Genomic DNA, 17,469 nt, shown 5'->3' on the forward strand with positions numbered 1-17,469 from the left:
AGATTATCTTCCGTCCCTCTCTTGTGGTGCCCTACCCCTCCTTATATATGTTGAAGGGGTGGGTTACATGACTAGTCCTATTAGGATTAGGATTACTCTATTACTTTGTAGGAGAATATTCCTTATGCCTTTCTCTTAAGCCGGCCCACCATCACATGAACCGGCCTTCTAGGCCTTGGGCCTTGTCATCCATCTGACCCGCCGTTGGGGTCATCAGTAAGTCATCAAATACTCGTCGGGTCTCTGTGAGCCGCCAAGTCCGGCCGGGTCATACCGCGGGGTATATCCCCGACACACCGTCTGGCAAGATGCCAAGCACCCGCCACGGCCTATGTACTTGTCACCTTTAAACCCGTCCAGCATCACCTACCTGATATACTTCAAATATACTAACAGGCGTTGTTACATGTTATGCAGCTGGCAAAAACTACAAGGAGGATGTTTGTTCTAGATCTAACAGCTTGGCCAACCAAGATCCTAGACTGAGGCATTGCTATGATCTTGTAAGTGCGTCTCTCTCTCTCTCTTGTATTGCTGTGTGCGTTCCAGCGTGCTTTGCTACGATTTTCGACCAGTAATCCCTTTTGTGCAGGCAATGAATTCCACTACTGACTGCTAAATTAGAGATGTAGATGTCATACATGATACTCCCTCCGTTCCTAAATATAAGTCTTTCTAGAGATTTCAGTATAAACTACATATAGAGAAAAATGAGTGAGTCTACACTAGAAAATGCATCTATATACATCTGTATGTGGTCCATATTGGAATCTCTACAAAGACATATATTTAGGAACAGAGGTAGTACATTACACAAAATCGTAGGTGGCATGTAGGAATTCCAGTGCACTACATTAGGCTCCCGTAGAATGCATGCTAGTCCAGTACACAGAGACATGTCTAGTTTATGGTATGCACACAATCGTTAATCGGTGGTTTAAATATGCGCAAGGGATATGCAATGTATTATGTAGAGATATCTGAAATTAGCTGTGTCAACTTGTAGATAGGGTTACACAATGAAAAAGTACAAGATTGCTTAGTACAAGATGTATGTGGCAATTTCATGGAACATTGCAAAAAAGGAGAGGCAGCGGTGAGCCTATATAGTGTGCTATGGTAGGTCACATTAGCCCAGTTCTTTTGCAGGATTCTCCCAGAATCTACCCCTCTCTAGCGTCTACTAGAATCTTTGACCCCCATTTGTTTTACAATCCGGGGCTCAAAGATTCTGGGAGAATCTGGGTAGGGTCAGATTCTGGGAGAATCTGGCAAAAGAACTGGGCCTCCATTGCAATCATCGTGACATGTTATTTGTATGTCAGTGTTGTTGGCCAAGTTTCTTAGGGATAATTATTTTGAGTTATCCGAAGAAAATAAGCACCTTTGAATATAAGCTCTAGATAATAAGCCAACTAGTTATTTTCATTACCTGTCTTTTTGTCAGCTTCTGGGAACGGGGGTCCCCAGACTTGCCTGCGGCCCACGGCATGGCTCTGCATGCGGGCTCGAACGACCCATCTTCAGCAACAAGGATACAAGACCCTCGCGTGGGACCAAGCCTCGTGAGGCGGATGACACAAGACCTCCTCGGAAGCGGCCACACCAGGCTGGCTTGAGAGGGGCAGAGAGATCAAGGAAAGGCAAACCTTGTGAGGTTCCTATGACATGAGCCATGACGATCGAGACCAGGCGGGTGCCAGCGCGCAGAGTGTTCTTGTTTCCTCTTCTTTGCTAAGGAGGCAAGCACAGACGAAGAGTACCGAGGCATCAAGCAAAGGTTTCCATATCGGTGCAGCGAGACCAAGACCAGCAGGACGGCAGGACGGAGGTCACCGTGGAGCCCAAGGTGGCGTCACCACCAGAGCCTTTGGCAGGCGAAGACTGCTTTTGTCAGGATAACTTGTACTAGTTGTCCCCTTTCAAATTGGCCGGTGTTGGCTCCCTTCCCGCCCAATATTTGGGGAGAGGACTAGGGCCTCTATTAATAGGACTAGCAACCACCTATCTAGGGGATGGACCCGATCTTGAATCGGAGCCATTATATCCTTAGCCTCACACCCTCCAAGCGCAAGAACACTTCTCCTCAGGAGGTTGTTCTTCCCCTTGTAGTGTTCACCCTCAGCCCAAGAGGAAATCCACCACCACCACACTGGAGTAGGGTATTACACCATAACGGTGGCCCGAACCAGTATAAATCTTCTGTCCCTTGTGTTGAGAGTTCGTCGAGCTTGCCTTTGAGATCGTGCCGAGGTCGAGGGCATGAGTTGGTAGGCGGAGGTCTTTGCGCGCACCCCAGTGTTCGAACCTTAAGGGTTTTGCCGGGTCCTGAAATTCGACATTTGGCGCTCCAGGTAGGGGTGCGCTGGAGTTTTCCTTCCGTCGGTTCGCGCTCCACCATCTTCGCGCCCATTCTCCATGGTTGGCGCCGCCATTCTGGCTGGATCTACGAGTGCCCACAGTTGCACTCGGGGGCTCCGAGCCCATGCTCCCGCCTTGTGGCAGGTGCATTGGCCAACCAAGTTCAAGCCGGAGATGCCGCCGCACTACGACGGCGCGGCTGACTGGTCAGCTTTCCTGCTAGCGTATGAGGAGGTCGTCCTTAAGGCCAGGGCGACGACAAGGTCATGGCCAACTGGCTTCCCATGGCCCTCACTGGCGCACCACGCGCCTAGCTGCTCAACCTCCCCGGATCCGAAGTGGCATCTTGGGAGGAGTTGCCCGGCCTCTTCGCCACGTGCTACGCGGCGCTGACGCACCACGTGGTTGCGGCCCTCCTCGGCGGCTCACAAGCACCACCCTCAGATCGTCACGTCAAGCCGTTCTTTTGCCAGATCGGCGCCACTTCCAAGCGCCCGGGGGCTCCACCGGGCTGGGCCGCTCCCGAGGCCAACCTTGCCTTTGACTCACGGGATCATCCCGCCTCCACCGTCAGCTCGGATGCGCTCCCAATGCTTTGCACGCCCACCATCTGACACGTGTTCATCACCAAGACGCTCATCGATGGTGGCGCCGGCCTCAACGTGCTCTCTGTCGAGGCCTTCAGCCTTCTTCAGGTACCGCTCGAGCGGCTCCGCCCTAGCAAGCCCTTCTCAGGGGTTGGTGGAGGCTCCGCCCACTCCCTGGGGGCATATCCGCCTCCCCGTGACCTTCGGCACGTGCGAAAACTACCACACCGAGCTCGTCGACTTCGAAAACGCCCGCACTGGCCTCCCGTACAACGCCATCCTTGGGTACCCAGCCCTGGCTCAGTTCATGGCGGCAACCCATCCGACCTACAACCTCATGAAGATGCCCAGGAGCAACAGTGTCCTCACAGTAGTTGGGGACACCAAGGAAACCTTGATGATGCTCAAGCTCGCCCTCAAGACCGCCGCAACAGCGCAGCTCGGCAACGCGGATACCTTCAAGGCCAAGGGAGCCGTACCAACCAAGAAGAAGCAATTTTTCACTTAGGACAAGGCAGAAACCAAGCAAGTGCGAGCCGAGGAGGACGGGTCCTCGGGGGCAACCTTTACCATCGGCGTCAACCTCGAGCCTAGTTAGGAGGAGGCGCTGGTGAAGTTCTTGTGCGCAAACAAGGAAGTGTTCGCTTGGGAGCCCAATCAGCTGGTGGGGGTCCCAAGAGGGGTGATAGAGCACCACCTGAAGGTGTGCCCCAACGTACGCCCCGTGAAGCAGAAGGCGAGGCGGTAGTCCACGGAGAAGCAAGCTTTCATCATCCAAGAAACCTGCAAGTTGGAGGCTGCGGGTGTCATTCGCGAGGCTCGGTACCCCAAGTGGTTGGCAAACCCCGTCGTCATCCCCAAAAAAGGCGGGAAGGAGCTGATGTGCATCGACTTGACCAACCTCAACAAGGCCTGCCCCCAAGATCCGTTCCCGCTTCCACGCATCGACCAAATCGTCGACTCCACTGCCGAGTGCGACTTGCTGTGCTTCCTGGATGCGTTCTCAGGATATCACCAGATCAAGATGGCGGTAGAAGATGTGGAGAAGACAACCTTCCTGGCCCCGTGTGGGGTGTACTGCTACACTTGCATGCCTTTCGGACTGCGCAACGCAGGCGCAACCTTCCAGCGGCTCGTGCACATCGTCTTGGGTCAGCAGCTTGGGAGGAACGCTGAAGCCTACGTTGAAGACATCATGGTGAAGTCTCGGGAGGCGAGGACCTTGATCCAAGACCTGGAAGAGACCTATGAAAGCCTCCGCTAGGTGGACTTGTGGCTCAAACCGGAGAAGTGCGTGTTTGGCGTCCCTTCCGACAAGCTGTTGGGCTTCCTTCTGTCCCATAGGGGGATCGAGACCAACATAGAGAAGGTCAAGGCCATTGAAGACATGAGTCCACTGCAAACCCTCAAGGAAATGCAGAAGCTTGCTGGACGGGTGACTGCGTCCGGACGCTTTATTTCCAAGTTGGGAGAGCGTGCCCTACCCTTCTTCAAGATGATGAAGAAGAGGGGGCCATTCGAGTGGACCCCAGAGGCCGACCGAGCATTTCATGACCTTAAGAGATTCCTGACCAGCCCTCCAGTGATGGTGGCGCCGTGACCTCTCGAGCGCCTTGTGCTTTATCTTGCCGCCACTTCGTACTCCTCCAGCGCGGCTCTAGTGGCGATTCGGGAAGAACACCAAGCCAAGGGCGCACCGCGCCAAGCTACGCCCCCAGCAAGGACGACGCAAGACTAGGAGCGCGCCACAAGGGCCGCAGCAGCGACAACAGAGGATCAAGCTTAGCAGGACGACGCCCCCGAACCCGCAAAGGCCCCGACAAGCGACCAAGCGTTGGGGGCTCCACCACCTCGGAAGGCACCCCAATTACCGGAAGGCGCAAGCCTCATCAGCGCACCTACCCTCGTCGAGCACCCGGTATACTTCGTCAGCACGGTGTTGCGGGATGCAAGAGCAAGGTACCCCATGCCTCAGAAGCTCCTACTCGCACTCTTGGTGGCCTCACGCAAGTTGTGACACTACTTCCAAGGCCACCCCATCAAGGTCGTCTCGGTGCTTGAAGTAGGCGAGAGGGTCGCCAAGTGGAATATCGAGCTGCAGGCATTCCAGTTGGAGTTCAACACCACCAGGTTCATCAAGGGGGCCGCGCTCGCCGATTTTGTGGTAGAATGGACGGACGTCCCGGCGCTTGAAGTAGGCGAGGACCGGTCCCTCTCGCCGGGAAGCGAGGCACCCGATGGTTGGGTCATGTATTTCGATGGTGCCTTCGTGCGCCAAGGTGCTGGGGCTGGTGCAGTGCTCATCTCGCCCACTCTGGACAAGCTCTACTACGCCGTGCAGCTCTGCTTCCAGCAGGGCGAGAGGGTCTCCAACAACATTGCAGAGTACGAAGGCCTCATAGCCGGCCTCAAGGCTGCGGCGGCACTGGGGTGAAGCATCTCACCATCAGGGGCGACTCGCAGCTCCCCGTCAACTTCTCCAACAAGGTATATGAGCCGAAGGACGAACACATGGAGGCATACCTCGTGGACGTACGCAAGATGGAGAAGCAGTTCCTGGGCCTGGAGTTGCAGCACGTGCCCCGAGGAACCAACAAGGAAGTCGATGACATTGCCAGAAGGGCATCCAAGTGACAGACCCAAGAGCCTGGCGTCTTCGAGGAGCGGCTCTTCAAACCATCGGCGACACCACCGCTTTCAAGGACAGCGTAGCCTCGGGAGGAGCTCCGGCAACCACCTGCCGCAAGAGCCCCAGCCTGTGGCCCGACTTCGGGAGCGCGTGTACTCTTGGCGCTCGACCCCCAGGAGGGATGCTGGACCAAGGAATTCAAGGAATACCTAATGCAAGGGATGCTGCCAGAGAAGGAGGAGGACACGGAGCGTGTTGCCCGGCAGGCCACGACATACTGCATCCAGGACGGTGAGTTATACAGGAAGCGACCAAATGACGTTTCACTGTGTTGCATCTCTAGGGAACAGGGGAAGGAGCTGCTAGCCGACATACACGGCGGGGACTGCGGGCACCACTCGTCGTCATGAACCCTCGTTGGCAAGGCATTCCGCAGCGGATTCTACTGGCCTACGGTGCTCAATGACACGGCTGAGCTGGTGAAGTCCTGCGAGGCTTGCCAATTCCACGCCAAGCAGATCCATCAGCCAGCTCAGGGCCTCGAGACCATTCCACTCTCGTGGCTATTTGCAGTCTGGGGACTAGATATCCTGGGCCCGCTCCCTCGGGCGCCTAGGGGCTATCGATACCTCTAAGTCGCCATCGACAAGTTCACTAAGTGGGTAGAGGTGGAAGGCATCTGCACCATCCCGGCTGGCTGTGCGGTCAAGTTCATCTAGGGTCTCGTGAGCCGTTTTGGGGTCCCCAACCGCATCATCACTGATAATGGTTCACAGTTCACCAGTAATCTCTTCAAAACGTAATGTGCTAAACATGGAACGCAGATCTGCTACGCTTCGGCAGCGCACCCCAGGAGCAATGGCCAGGCCGGACGCAGCAATGCGGAGGTCCTGAGAGGCCTCAAGACCAGGACCTTCAAGAAGAAGCTTGAGGCCTATGGCAGGGGCTGGCACAATGAGCTCTAGTCCGTGCTATGGTCCATCCGCACCACCTCCACCAAGCAGACGGGCGAGACCCCGTTCTTCCTCGTCTACGGAGCAGAAGCAGTCCTCCCTCACGAGGTCAAACATCGCTCCGCACGGGTCCTAGCATTTGATGAAACGCAGTAGGACGCCAGGCGGGGGAAGGACCTCATGCCAGGGGAGGAACACCACCGCGAAGCTGCACTATGGGAGGCAAGATACCAGCAGGCACTGCGGCGGTATCACTGTCGCTGCGTCTGCACCAGGACGCTTGAGGTGGGTGACCTCGTCCTGAGGCGGGTGCTCTCCAAGGAAGGGTTGCATAAGCTCTCACCCATGTGGGAGGGCCTGTTCAAGGCCGTCCATGTCTCCAAGCCTGGTACCGCGTGCCTGGCAACACAGGATGGGGTACCCATCTAGAACGCCTGGAACATCCAGCACCTCCGAAAGTTCTACCCATAAAGCAAGGTCCAGCGCCTGTGAAGCAAGGCCCCGTCCCTGTGAAGGTCTCCACCCGTGACACTCTCACATAATAATGAGTGGGGTTGTACACACCCCGGAGTCTCAGGAGTGCCGCCCTTGGGCCTCGGGGATCCCTCCCACATCTTAGTGGCAGCACTTAGCTCCGTGCTGGTGAGAAGACATGAAAACTAGACTAGGTGCCGGACGCGGCTTTTCATTTGCTTTCCGAAGTTGGCTCGCCCCTCTTTTAATTGAAGTTTGCTTCTGGTGTTCTTCACTGATTTGGTTCCATCACCTTCTGCCTTTGTTTCCGTCTTCAGTTTAGCATGTACTCTCTCTCGCATTCCTCACGAGGGGGCTGGACGGGTGCCCTCGTGAGAGTTTTCCCTTTTCTTCCTTTCGTCTGCTTTTCACGAGGCACCCTCGTTCGAGCTCACAAGCTGGCGCACCTCTCCTAATCCGTGCCTCTCGGGTACCGCGATACGAAGCGCTGGGTCAAGGCCAGCAGCGCCTGTGACCAAGGCTCGAGTGAACAATAAACCTCTTAACGAATTTTTTGCACTCCCTAAGCACCTACCTAGCACTAGGAAGCAAGCGCCTCGTGAGGAGAAGGCTACTCCGAGTTAGTCAAGCTAAGTTATCCCTACATAAAATGACGATGTTGTGACACACAACATAAACGGTAAACATAGTTCGTTGCACGCCCCTCAGGGGCCCGTACTGTCTTTTTTCTTAAAACATGAAGGAAAGGAAGAACGAAATAAAGGGGGCCCGTGCCCCTACAGCGATCCGCGAGGGCGGGCTCTCGGTGCCGTCCCGAGTTCAGCCAGACCCCTCCTCGCGCTTCACGGAGGCACAATGACGAGACGACCCACTACCGCCTTCGAAGCGGGCATGGCGGATGGTTGTAACTGCCGCTGCTGGAGCTGTCGCTTGAGGAAGAGCCGCCATAGCTAGACGAGACGTGGCCGGCCCCAAGGGTGGGTTCGCCCTCATCCTCATCTCGACCATCACCAAGGCCGAGCACCTCCTCGCTGTCGTTGACCTCGAGGCAGCACCCTGCGCGGCGACCATCTTCCCCAGACACCCTCATGTAGAGGGTCGCGTCACCGTCATACTTGAAATGGAGGGTGCACCGCCTGCCCAGGCCGCACACGCGGGCAAACATCTGCCAGCCGCGGGCCAGCACTATGTTCCCCGCGATGGAGAACTCAACCGCGACCCATGAGGCCCTGCTGCAGTAGCCGTCCGCCTGTAGCCAGAGCACGCCTGGACATGAGGTCGGCAACTCGCTGGCAAAGAAGCGCAGGAGCTGAAGCCAGTTGTCGGAAGGGTTCTCCGACCAGACAACGAACTCCGGCCGCACCTCCGCCAAGTGGAAGCGCGCCCAGGGAGGACGCGCAACCACAACATGTCTTCCTTCATCAACATGACTGCCACGACCAGAGCAACCCCTGCCATGCGAGGCGGCACCACCACAGCTGCGGGGGGCTTGCGGGGACGGCCGCGTCCACGCTTGGGCACCGGAGAGCCAGGCCCCTCGCGAGGGGCCTTCCCCTTCTCCGAGGCGGAGAACCTCTTCGATGGAGCCACTGGTGTCGCAAGTGGTGATGGAGAAAAGGGGGAGAAGCGAGCGAATGGGAAGGGATGGGCGACGGGGGCTCTGCCGCCCTCCACATTTATAGAAGAAGAAGGCCAACCAGCGCCCCCCATGATCACAAGTAATGATGGTTTTTCCTTGCATGCAGCAGGGACTCATCAAATCAGGTAGTTGCCGAGGCTGCATGGGGAAGAGGAGACACCCACTTCCAATCAACCGCCACGCATCGACCAAGGCCGCAGGCTATTGGGGCCTGCGGCGCTCCGCACTTGCCCTTTGGCTCCACCTCGAATCCAAGCCCGAGCGAGCCTTGGGCCCGGGGGCTACTGTCAGTGTTCTGGGAACGGGGGTCCCCAGACTTGGCTGCCTGCGGCCCACGACATGCCTCTGCATGCGGGCCTGTACGAACCATCTTCACCAAAAAGCATACAAGACCCTCGCGAGGCGGACGACACAAGACCTCCTCGGGAGCGGCCACACTAGGCTGGCTCACAAGGGGCGGAGAGATCAAGGCAAGGCAAATCTCGTGAGGTTCCTATGATGTGAGCCATGAAGATCGACACCAGGCGGGCGCCAGGAGGGTGCCAGCCTGCACCGTGTCCTTGTTTCCTCTTTGGTATTAAGGAGGCAAGCGCAGACGAAGAGTACCGAGGCGTCAAGCAAAGGTTTCCATATCGGTGAAATGAGACCAAGGCCAGTAGGACCGCAGGATGGAGATCACCATGGAGCCCAAGGCGGTGTCACCACCAGAGTCTTTGGCAGGTGAAGACTGCTTTTGTCAGGATAACTTGTACTAGTTGTCCCCTTTCAAATTGGCCATTGTTGGCTCCCTTCCCGCTCAATATTTAGGGAGAGGACCAGGGCGTCTATAAATAGGACTAGCCACCACCATACATAGGGGATGGACCTGATCTTTGATCGAAGCCATTATATCCTTAGCCTCACACCCTCCAAGCACAAGAACACCTCTCCTCAGGAGGCTGTTCTTCCCCTTAGACGGTTCATCCTCAGCCCAAGAGGCAATCCACCACCACCATACTGGAGTAGGGTATTACACCACAACGGTGGCCCGAACCAGTATAAATATTGTGTCCCTTGTGTTGCGAGTTCGTCGAGCTTGCCTTTGAGATCATGGCGAGGTCGAGGGCGTGAGTTGGTAGGGGGAGATCTTCGCGCGTGCCCCAGTGTTCGAACCTTAACGGTTTTGCCGAAACCCGAAATCCGACACTTTTCACCTTATCTGTGGTATGATTAGTGAAAAGTTTAGATTGCATTATATTTTGTCATCTTGCTGCCCATATGAAAATTAATTTGATGTGCAAACATCACAAATTGAACCTAGTGCAGTAATTAATACGATGGGAAAATAGACCATCAATATTTGTTCAAAATGAAAATACAAAGATACCATCTACTTGGCACAATCTACTTTTGTCAATGTCTTCCACAGAGATCCCATTGCCTAATTTAAATGAAGAATGCATGACCTAAATTTAAATGAAGAACCAGTATTTATCGAAATTTGATGGTCCAAGTGGCTGGATATTATCATATAGCAGTTCCACATGAAAACATCATATAGCAGCAGCAGCTCATAGCAATTCGTCATACGACAACAACCAGCAATTCATCATATACCAGCAGTAGCTCATAGCAATTCATCATATAGTAGTAGCAGGAGCAGCTCATAGTAGTTCATCATATAGCAGCAGGAGCAGCTTGTAGTAACTCATCATATAGCAGCAACAACAACAGCTCATAGCAATTCATCAGATAGCAGCAGTAGCTCATAGCATTTCATCATATAGCAGCAACAGGAGCATCTCATAGCAATGCATCATATAGCAACAACAACTCATAGTAATTCATCGTATAGCGGATCAGAATGAAAATTTCATTTGGCAAAAAATCAGAGGAGATTCTCACCTTGTTGGATGAGCTCATCCTTCAATGGCACCTCAAGGTCATGACCTGGGAGGAGGGGAGGGGTAGCGAGGTGTCTTCTACCAAAGTGGGGCATCGGCCGTAGTTGTGCTGCAACTGCCGGAGTATTGCGTTGGACGGACCACAATGGAGCAGCCGCTGGAGACCATGAGAATGAGGGCCGGCTCCAGAGGGAGAAGCAGCCGGGGAGATTTGGCCCTACCCGCCGGCCATGTAGCCTAGCTGAATAGAGCATTGTCGAGGACCAGGCCAGATGGGACCAGTGGCACCGACTCGCAGGAGGAACCCTAGCATTGCAGGCATGGGATCGAGGTAGAGGGAAAGGAGAGAGGAGATGCAAGCTGGCAGGGCAATGAAAAATTGCGTGTTTGTTTTTACTTGAGGTTCAAGTGTGACACGAGCATGAACTATGGCATTTTGAGTGTAATATAGGCAGATAATAGAGTCATTTCACTATTCCCCTTCCCTTCAATTTTTAGTGAGCTTCTACCCGAAGCACCCCCCCTCCAAAGCGAAATAAGTTAAGCCCAAGCCCATAACTCAAAGATGATTCTTTACATATTTTGTGGATTATTTTGATAATAATCTATAAAAAGGCAGAATAGAACTGGCCCTTAACCTGTAATTCAATTGTGCATGGAATGATGAATCACTCGTGCCAGCTATAGTGTACATTTAGGCATCATACATGGCATAACCTAATACATGTGCATTTCATTATAGAATCTGAAATATGCAATGTTTATGTTAGTTCATACGTTGCACATGATGTTTAAATGCCCCTTAAATCTGGCCAGTCAACTGATGGTCTTTAAGACACCTTCTGTGCTTCTTTTCTTGATATGTAATTCAGTGTTGTGCAAGATTTGCTCACACATATGTTCAATTGCTTGTTTGTATCAGCCATCCATACTAGGACCGTTTGCTTTGATTACTTGCTATTTTTAACCTAAAAGAGCTTGTCAACGATTTAAACACTAAGGGCTGCTGTAGTGGGGGCTTGTATAACTTATAGGTGACACAAAGGTTTAAACACTAATGTAGGCTCTCCAAGAGTACCTTGTCACGGGATATCCACGGCCACCTATTGGACCTGGTGGCCCCTTGCTGGCTCGGCAGGGGGACGACACGTTGCACATAGAGTAGACCAGCATACGGCTGCATGGCAGAAAGCACACAAGCGATTTACCCAGGTTCGGGTCGCCGCAAGGTGTAAGACCCTACTCCTGCTTTAGTGGATTGATGGTGGAATGAACGTGGTGGTGCGTAGTACACTTGGCCGGCAAGGTTTGCCTCAGGGCCGCAACGACTACACGCGTATGGTGGCTTGGGTGTATCAACTTTTCAACCTTCCAACACTTCCTACGAATGCCATGGGCCTCCTTTTTATAGATTAAGGGGTCACCAAAGTGGCAAAGTGGTCATTATCCACTAATATGATAGTTGATACGTCTCCATCGTATCTACTTTTCCAAATACTTTTGACCTTGTTTTGGACTCTAACTTGCATGATTTGAATGGAACTACCCTGGACTGATGCTGTTTTCAGCAGAATTGCCATGGTGTTATTTTTGTGCAGAAATAAAAGTTCTCGGAATGACTTGAAACTTCACGGAGAATATTTTTGGAATGTATAAAAAATACTAGCGAAAGAATCAACGTTAGGGGACCCACACCCTGTCCACGAGGGTGGGGGCGCACCCCCTATCTTGTGGGGCCCCTGGTGCTCCACTGACCTCAACTCCAACTCTATATATTCATGTTCGGGGAGAAAAAAATCAGAGTGAAGGATTCATTGCATTTTACGATACGGAGCCACCGCCAAGCCCTAATCTCTCTCGAGAGGGCTGATCTGGAGTCCGTTCAAGGCGCCGGAGAGGGAATCGTCATCATCAACCTTCCTCCATCACCAATTTAATGATGCTCACCACTGTGCATGAGTAATTCCATCATAGGCTTGCTAGACAGTGATGGGTTGGATGAGATTTATCATGTAATCGAGTTAGTTTTGTTAGGGTTTGATACCTAGAATCCATTATGTTCTGAGATTGATGTTGTTTTGACTTTGCTATGCTTAATGCTTGTCACTAGGGCCCGAGTGCCATGATTTCAGATGTGAACCTATTATGTTTTCATGAATATATGTGAATTCTTGATCCTATTTTGCAAGTCAAAAGTCACCTACCATGTGTTTTGATCCGGTAACCCCGAAGTGACAATAATCGTTACCACTCCCGGTGATGAGTATAGTTTGAGGAGTTCATGTATTCAATCTGTGTTAATGCTTTGTTCCGGTACTCTATTAAAAGGAGGCTTTAATATCCTTTATTTTCCAATAGGACCCCGCTGCCATGGGAGGGTAGGACAAAATATGTGATGCAAGTTCTTTTCAATAAGCACGTATGACTATATTCGTAATACATGCCTACATTACATCAATGAACTGGAGCTAGTTCTATGCCACCCTATGCTATAACTGTTACATGAGGAATCACATCCAACATAATTATCCATCACCGATCCAATGCCTATGAACTTTTCACATATTGATCTTTGCTTAGTTACTTTTCCGTTGCCACTATTACAATCACTACAAAAACTATTACTACTACCTTTGCCACCATTACTGTTACTTCCATATTACTTTGCTACTAAATACTTTGTTGCAGATATTAAGTCTTTCAGGTGCGGTTGAATTGACAACTCAACTGTTAATACTTGAGAATATTCTTTGGCTCCCCTTGTGTTGAACCAATAAATTTGGGTTGACTACTCTACCCTCGAAAATTGTTGCAATCACCTATACTTGTAGGTTATGAAGACTATTTTTTGGCGCTGTTGCCGGGGAGCATAACTCTATTCTTTGAGTCACTTGGGACTTATATCTGCTGATCACTATGAAGAACTTGAACGATGAAAGAACCAAGATTTTTCCCTCATCTACGAGGGGAGGTAAGGAACTGGCATCTAGCTCTGCACTTGATTCGCCTTCTGTTATGAGTAAACTTTCGACACCTACTCCTGCTATTCATTCTCATATGTCGCATGTTATTGATGATGCCACTTCTACTTTGCATGATGCTTATGATGAAACTAATTCTATGTTTGATAATACTGTGCCACTAGGTGAATTTCTTGATGAACAACTTGCTAGGGTTAGAGAGAATGAAATTATTGAAACTGATAATATTGATGAAAGTGATGATGAAGATTCTCCCCCTAGATATGAATTGCCTGTTGTGCCTAAGGGTTATGTCATCGATGAAGAAAGTGCTAGAGAATTTTTAGCTTGAAATGATAGATACGATCTTAAGAAACTGTTAGCTAAGCTGAAAGAAAATTCCTTGAATGCTACAATGAAACATGACCCTACTTTTGCTACTTCACCTATCTACATCCTTGATAAGGATTATGATTTCTCTATCGATCTTGAGTTAATTACTTTGGTTGAATCTGATCCTTTTTATGGCTATGAATCTAAAACTATTGTGGCACATCTTACTAAATTAAACGATATAGCCACCATGTTCACTAATGATGAGAAAACTCACTATTACTTTATCCTTAAGTTACTTCCGTTCTCATTAAAGGGTGATGCTAAAACATGGATTAATTCTCTTGATCCTGGTTGTGTCCGTAGTCCCCATGATATGATTTATTACTTCTTTGCTAAATATTTCCCTGCTCATAAGAAACAAGTTACCTTAAGGGAAATATATAATTTTGTGCAAATTGAAGAAGATATTCTCCCACAAGCTTGGGGGAGGCTTCTCCTATTACTTAATGCTTTGACTGATCATCCTCTCAACAAAAATGAAATACTTGATATCTTTTATAATGGACCAACTGATGCTTCTAGAGACCACCTGGATAGTTGTGCTGGTTGTGTTTTCAGGGAAAGAATTGTTGATCAAGCTGAATTGCTATTGAATAATATGTTCAGTAATGAAAATTATTGGACACTTCCTAAACCAACTCAGTCCTGAAGATATGCAAGAGACCAAGAAATTTATGAAAGAAAAAGGTATTAAAGCTGAAGATGTGTAACTCCCCGGATGTAACTTTCCATATTTGTAACTCCAACTTTTGCCATTTTCGGCTTTAATTTATGAGATTCCCTTCGTGGTTGGGTTTTTGCCTTCGTTTTGCATTTTGTTCATGTCATGCATTTCATATCATGTCATCATGTGCATCGCATTTGCATACGTGTTTGTCTCATGCATCCGAGCATTTTCCCCGTTGTCCGTTTCGCAATCCGACAATCCTACATGCACCGGCGCACCCTTCTTGTCTCTTTTCTAGAGTGGGCATCAAACATTCTCGGAATAGACCGAGATTTGCCAAGTGGCCTTGGAACACCACCGATAGACCACTTGTCAAATTTCGTTCCATTTGGAGTCCGTTTGATGCTCCAATGGTTGAACGGGTAACAACATAGGCCTCTTGTGTGTTGTCGCCCAACCCCTCCAAATCAGCCCAACAACCCATCTAAACCACTTCCATCCCCTCTGATGTCGGATCACAATCCTGTGGGCGAAAACTACACCTCATTTGGACACTCCCACCTCCTTCTATCTATTAATATGTGATCCCCTCCATTTTCGTGCAGATGAAACCCTAAAATCCTTCCCCGCCACCGCAGGACTTGTCCGGATCCCGCCGGACAAAAATCACCACCGCCCCGTAGCCAACCGGGACGCGCCACGTGGCATCACGGCCACCGCCCGCGCTGCTGGCCCGCCAGGCCCGTGGCCGGCCCCCGAAGCCCGAGCCACCTCCCGGCTCCTCCCGCGCGCGCTACCGTCCATCGCCCGCACCGGCCGCCGCCACCTCGCCGGCTCCGCCGCATGCCGGCCGCCGAGCTCCTCCGCCGCCCGTGCCTCCTCGAGCTCCGGCGCCCTCTCCCTCACCTCCGGCTGCCATCATCTTCTTCCCCGTCAAGTCCGGCCACGAGCTCCGGCGAACTTCGTACCGTGTGCACGAACCCTAGATCTAAGATCCAGAGGGTACATTTTCGTCTAAGTCCTTTTCCCCTAATATTTTATGCCCCTGTGCAGCGCCTCATATCTCCATAACCGTAGCTCTGTTTCATGCGTATGATATATCAAAATGTTCATTGTGAGATGCTCTTCACTACATTACATTGTGGCATGCTTGTTTGAGTTCATCTTGATGCCCTAATCATTGATGCAAGAGTGCCATAAAATGTTTACTCCTGCTACTTATCAGATCATGGTGATTTGTCATTTTTTGTCACATTTGATGTGTGCTTCATATGAGCATGAGCTCTACTTGTGTTTTGAACTACAACATGCCATATTAACAGTCGAGTTAGTCTTGCATTTTTGTAATCAATGTGGTGACTAGCACAAGCATGCAAAGTAGCCTTCGTGATATTGCTGTTTTTAGGGACATAGGATTTTGCTAGTCCCTGTCCTGCTGTTATTTTGATACCATGTAAACTTGATGCTACAGTGATATCCGTGCTTATTTTGAGATGCCTCAGTAAGGATGTTTTGAACATATGGTTATGATTTATCCATCCATGCCCCTTTTTGCAATTATGGATGGCCATAGTATGTCATGTTCTTTCTCTTCATTTGCTATAAAATGTTCCTGGCAGATTATTTACATGTTAATCAGTTTTGCCATTATTGTTGCTAGTGATCCATGGATGCTATGAACTTGCTCTTGCCATGGTTAGCTTCATAAACATGCGATATTGCTTTTGGTATGCTTTTTTTTATTATGCAAGGCTTTGAGATGAGTGGTTTGAGCTCGCAAATATGCCTTCATAATTCTGTTTATGCCATGCTCTGTTTTTCTGCTAAGTCTGAAACTGTTAATAAAACTTGCTATGTTTACATGGGTGCCATCATATCTTATGTGCCTTTTTGTCTCATTTTCATTAAGGGACTTTTGATCTATGAATTTAGTAGGATCATTCCATGCCTTGGTTTTCTATGATTTGATCCTATAGCATGATGTTTGCTTGCTCTAAACATGGCTTCGTGATGTTATTTCTGGCATGTTAGTATTTTCACTAACTCTGTGAAGCTGATATCTTTTGCACTTTTTCCATGCTTGTTTGAACCTGATCTTGTGTGATTTAGTTGTAGCTCAGTGTTCATGTTTTGTCAAGCATCTTGTGTACATCACTGACATATACTTTGGTGCTATGTTGGACTGAAGTAGCATAGTTTCTTGTTGCATTCTAGATGGCATCGTGTTGTTAATCATAGAATTGTGCCATTCTTGTTTTGCTTGCCATTTGCAAACCATGCATCCGTTCCGTTGATCCTTATATTGATTTCACCTGAAATCATCTCATCTTTCCAGCGCCACACTTGGTTTGCCAAGTTTATGCCTTGATCATTCTTTCTCTTCCGGAGCTCGCATATGCATTGCATATCACATCTCGCATATCGTGCCATATTTTTGCATCATGTTGTTTGTGTTCTTGCTTTGGTTAGAGCCGGGAGACGAGTATGTGATTGAGGAACCTGTTGAGTACGCTAACGACGATCAAGCTTTCGACAACTCTGCAAACTATGGAGGCAAGATAACCATACCCTCGAAATCACTTCTATCTTTGCTTGCTAGTTGCTCGCTCTATTGCTTTGCCGCGCTACCTACCACTTGCTATATCATGCCTCCCACATTGTCATGTCAAGCCTCTAACCCACCTTTCCTAGCAAACAGTTGTTTGGCTATGTTAATGCTTTGCTCAGCCCCTCTTATAGCATTGCTAGTTGCAGGTGAAGATGAAGTTTGTTCCATGTTGGAACATGGATATTTTTGGGATATCATCATTATCTCTTGTTTACTTTAATGCATCTATATACTTGGTACAGGGTGGAAGGCTCGGCCTTATGCCTGGTGTTTTGTTCCACTCTTGCCGCCCTAGTTTCCGTCATACCGGTG

This window comes from Triticum aestivum, chromosome 3A (genome assembly GCF_018294505.1).
Source record: "Triticum aestivum cultivar Chinese Spring chromosome 3A, IWGSC CS RefSeq v2.1, whole genome shotgun sequence".
NCBI classification, from domain to species: Eukaryota; Viridiplantae; Streptophyta; class Magnoliopsida; order Poales; family Poaceae; genus Triticum; species Triticum aestivum.